We start from the raw sequence: 5,285 nt of genomic DNA on the forward strand, positions 1-5,285 counted from the left end.
ATCTGCTGAAAATGCTGTCTTTTTTCCACTGGATGGTTTTAGCTCCTTTGTCAAAGATTAAGTGACCCATAGGTGCGTGGGTTCTTTTCTGGGTCTTCAATTCAGTTCCATTGATCTACCTGCCTGTCACTATGCCAATACCATGCAGTTTTTATCCCAATTGCTCTGTAGTACAGCTTAAGGTCTAGGATTGTGATTCCACCAGAGGTTCCTTTATTGTTGAGAATAGTTTTGGCTATCCTGGGTCTTTTGTTGTTCCAGATGAATCTGCAAATTGCTCTTTCTAAGTCTGTGAAGAATTGAGTTGGAATTTTGATGGGGATGACAGCAGGAAATGTTAATCATTATAAACATGTTTTGTATATTAATAATATACCAATTGTGGACACTGAAGCATTTAAATTAAAACATATACCTTAAACATTCTATACTGAATTATAGTTTGGCAAATAAGATATTTGAGTTAAAGACAGTTTGTTATACTTATTGATCAGAACCTTGGTCAATCTTCATCAAAGAAGCTTTCTCCTGAGCCAGATGTGAACAAATACAGAGACTCACAGCCAAACAATAGACAGAGAGTGAGAGATCTTAGAGCACTCAGTCCTAAATGGGATGTGTGCACCAAATTACTCTCTTTAGAGCTCAGGAAACTCTGTGAAAGATGAATACAAAAGAATATAAGAGCCTGAAGAATCGAGGACCTCAAGCACTCAAGTACTTTAGACACACCAAGGCTGTGCACAGAGGAACTCACAGAGGCTGTGGCAGCACGCACAGGACCTGCAGGGGTCTGTACCAGATGGAACTTCCATAAGAAGTAGACACAATCTCCATCCCCATGCTAGAAGCAATCTACAACTGGTAGACCCTTGCAAATGCAGCATTTGTTTCTTCATTGCAGACTCACTGGGGAAATACAACACGCTTAAAGGTAAGTTCCATGCCCATATTGCCAATGTAAAAATGAACTCAAAAGTATTCTGGGGGATTTCTTGTCTGGTGATGTTAAGTCAGGGAGTTTGTTTGTTTTGTTTTGTTTTATTCCTACCTGACAGGTCTCTGAGTAGACATTATGGCTTCTATTTTTTTTTAAGTGACTCTCGTGTGTGCAAATGTGTGTTTGTGCATTTAGACACTGTTCTTGTGCTTTTTCTTTGACTCTTTTTTATGTTTTGTTTTGTAATATTCCAATTTCTGTGTTGTTGATTTATCTTATTTAATTTTGGTTTAGTTAAAAATTTACTGTTTTAGATTAAAAAAAAAAAATCTTTTCTGCCTTTCTTTTATTGCCAGTCATTTCCATACAAGCATTGAAAAGAATAGAATTGGAGCCTTAGAGTTTGGATGCAGAGCCTTGCTATTAAGTTGTACAGTAAGCTCAAAATAATTTTTCTCTCATTTCAAGTAATTTTGTCTGTATGGTTTGAAGATTAACTGTCATATTTGTTACTACATTATACTTACATATAAAATCAGACTTTACTTTTGTAAGTATCATTAGCTGTTGTTACTATTTATAGTTAATTCATTTGTGTCAATTTGACATTTATTAAAATAATTTGTCTGATTAAGATGCATTGAATGAAATTCTAATATTATAATTAATTTTAGGTCATGTTTATTAGCATTGTTCAATTATACTGAAAAATTAATTGAACTAAGATGAATCTTTGAGTATATGTAGTACTGAGATTTCAATCTCAAACTACATGTGTGCTAAATGTGCATTCTACTATTTAATCAAATCCCTAAGCACATGACTTGGTGAGTCACATCAATATGAAACCCGGGATGATAGAGACCTAGAGTGGCAGTTTTGTGCGGGGTCCAGCCAGCAACTGACCAGTGCTGATGCGGATGCTCGGAGCCAAGCATCAGACTGAACTTGGGGAACCTGTCTAGACCACCAACCAAGGAGTGTACCTGGAGGGATCCATGGCTCCAGATCCATATGTAGCAGAGGATGCCTTCACTGACAGCAACAGAAGGGGAGGCCCTTGGTCCCAGGAGGTTTGATATCCCAGACTAGGGGGATGCTGTAGCAGTGGGGCAGGAGAGTGTGGATGGGTGGGGGAGCACTCTCAAATAGGCAAAGGGGAGGGGGATGGCAGATGTGGGATGGAAAATTGGTGGAGGGGTAACTGGGAAGTGGGATAATATTTGAGATGTAAATGAATGAAATAATTAATTTTTTAAAAAACACAAAGAAATATTTACAGGTAAGGCTCCTGAGTTCTCTGCTTTTACTAAGAAGGGGCAGTAGTTTTGTACGTAGGATAAGTTCTGACAAACTGGGTATGTTGGATAGATTCAAGGAGTGAAAGGACAAAGGCCTCCTTTCCTTTCGATTTTTCAGTTCAACCTATGAGACAGAGCAGGTGCCAAATCAGGAAATAGTCTACAGATGGGGAAAATGTGATTATATTTATATTATATATTTTTTTATTTATTTTTATTTATTTATATATTTATATTATATTTCTCCAAGAATCAAAATGATACAAACATTATGCTCACCTAATTTTACCTTGCCAGAGCTCAGTAACTCACACAGAATGGGAGGTAATTCTCATATGCTATTTTAGCATAAACAATAGATTTTATAAGGAAGAATTTATATAAAATGTAAAATAAGATAATAGATTTTTCTCCTACATTTCAAAAATGTTGGTTTGCTTAATTTGCTTGAGAAATCACTTCTAAAAACAGAAGTGAAACTGAGACAAAGAACAGAGGCAATTTTCTGCTTTAATCTATAGCTCAGTTGCTCCGATGTGGAGAATGAGGATGCTATTTCTCTAGAGGTTTCTGTGTTTATAATTTGTAGAAGAAAGTTATACTGGTCTGTGTTTTATTTTTAAACCAATAACTTAAAATTTTCAGCTCTATGTGAGTTTGATCTAAAAGACAGAGGTGACCGTATAGCTGGCTGCTCTGAGTTTTAATCAAATGCAGAATAAATCTCTATAACAGCAGCTAAGTTTCATTACTAAATCAAATTCAAATTTTTGTGGAAATTCATTCTTTCAATACCCCATATCCTTAATTTTTCCTATGTGGAGATTTATACCAGGCACATGTTTCTTTTTTAACAAATATTGAAAAAATATATAAAACAAGTAAAAGGTATTCTATGGAATGTAAATCAATATTTTGGCAAAAAAATAGTTTGTTAGCTTTTCTCCATTCTTATCCAAACCTCAGTCTAAAAGCACTTCAGTATTTCCAACATTAGATAAATCCTCTATAACAAAAGCCTGTTTTTGAAACCAAACCTTGTCTGCTTTTGATTTGTTATCCCTGAATAGGTTCAGAGTACATCCTACTTCCCACTGCCTCAGCTTTACCACAAGAATGCTTTCTCTACTGTGTGAGCCTGAAATATAAAACAGACAATCTTCCTGAAGGAAGAAATACAGCTTGGAATAAAAACAAGGCACCATTTCAGGGAAATTTCAACAATGTATGAGAAGGTCACATTGCCCCCAAAGGATGACTCAAATCAATGTATCCTGTGCCGCGCCGATCACCCTGACCAGCAGGGAAGAAAGACTAGCACACCAGTTCCTTCCAGCAACAGTTTACTCAGGAGCTGTTAGTTACATGAGATTTGAAGGGTGTGCCCCCGAATGGTCTGTGAGTGCTGCTTAAATACCCTTCGTAGGACTGCCCATGAGCCCATACCACGTCCCGCACCTTTATAGGCTATAGCCTCATGACGAAAGATCAGACCACTGGCAGGTGCAACCCTCTTGCCAAATAAGGACTTGTTTACTCCAAAGCAGAAGAATGGCAGGCTCCATCTTTAAGGTGCGGCAGCAGTGCTCCACAGTATCCCCCTGATATTTTCTTCCATTTTTCATAAATATAAAATGTAGTTTGTTGAGTTCCTATTAATTACTGTCCTCAAATTGAATTAAAAACTGAATCTATTCTTCAGATGAATATAAATAAAAAATAGTATTTTAGTTCTTTTAAAACAAGTCCAACCTTATAGTATTTCTTTACATACTTATATGTAAAACATATTAATACTTACTTACAAAACGGCCTTTCACCTTTAAATATTCCCAGGCTTCTAAATCTAGAAACTCTTTATCACCATAGAATGTACCAAAAGAATTTTTATAAGTTTATGGAATGATAATTTTGTTGTACAGCTAAAATTTTAATTCAAGACAAACATGCCGATGGCACAGATGTTTTCCTATGACTTTAACCAATGAAACAGTGTAGCAGCATGGCTTTTGAATGGAGACTGAGTCCTGGACTACTAAGTGACATGTGACCATATGTAAAACTACATAATTAATTTGATTTGGTTTTGTGTGAACCTATGGAAGGCTATATATATAGATTTACTTCGGCAAACTTTTAATTTTTTGATAAACACCATCTTATGTGATAGTTTTTGTGTAGATATTAACTTAGTAAGAACATATGAGTGTATTAGTAGCTTTTTCAAAGAAGCCATTTAATATCATCCCAGTTCATATAGGATCTACTTGGGGTATAGGAATTTGCTAGGCATGGGGAATGTAGTGTAGTATTTAGAAGGGGGAAAACATGATTTTTCTATAATGAATGTATTTGATTTTGAGATTTCTCTATAAGAACAAAAAAAGTGGGACAATATATTCTTCATATGACATGAATCCTTTTAAATGTATTGTAATGTAAAGATAATGGATAGGTAGATTACAAAGTTTTAATAAAAAATTGTTACAAAAATATTTTTACTTTGTTATTTTTTCCATCCTATTTTTTCACTACTAGAGATGAAGAGCTGACCTTTGTGCATGGATTCAGATACTAAGCATCAGCGGCTACCTTGCCAAACCCATGATTTGAACCTGTGATCTGTACCTGTGAGTTATAGCTGACAGAATGTTTTTATCTTTTGCTGTTCTCTGTGCTGATTTGTTAGCTTTACTAAGAGCTAACTGCCTTATTTTACTAAGAGCCTCTAGCTTTACTAAGAGCCTTGATAACACCATTTCTTGTTTCTTTATTTGGGCGTCCACTCTTCATACCTAGCCGGTCCTCTCAGCAGGACATAAGGAGGTACCCAACATTAACGCCTTGGATTTCCCATCAGCAGCTGATTGGTGCTCTTTCAGGAAGCACGGAGGCCTTGTTGGCTTGATTGGCAAAGGAGGGCTTTCGCACCATGGTCATGCATGCTGTTAGCTTTGTTTGTCCTTTTTAGGGGATTAAGGTCCATTATGAGGATTTTCTGGTCACCCACAGTTAAATGTTATTCTAGCTGATGGGCCCTTTGA

The sequence above is a fragment of the Mastomys coucha genome, unplaced genomic scaffold (genome assembly GCF_008632895.1).
Source record: "Mastomys coucha isolate ucsf_1 unplaced genomic scaffold, UCSF_Mcou_1 pScaffold14, whole genome shotgun sequence".
Lineage (NCBI taxonomy): Eukaryota > Metazoa > Chordata > Mammalia > Rodentia > Muridae > Mastomys > Mastomys coucha.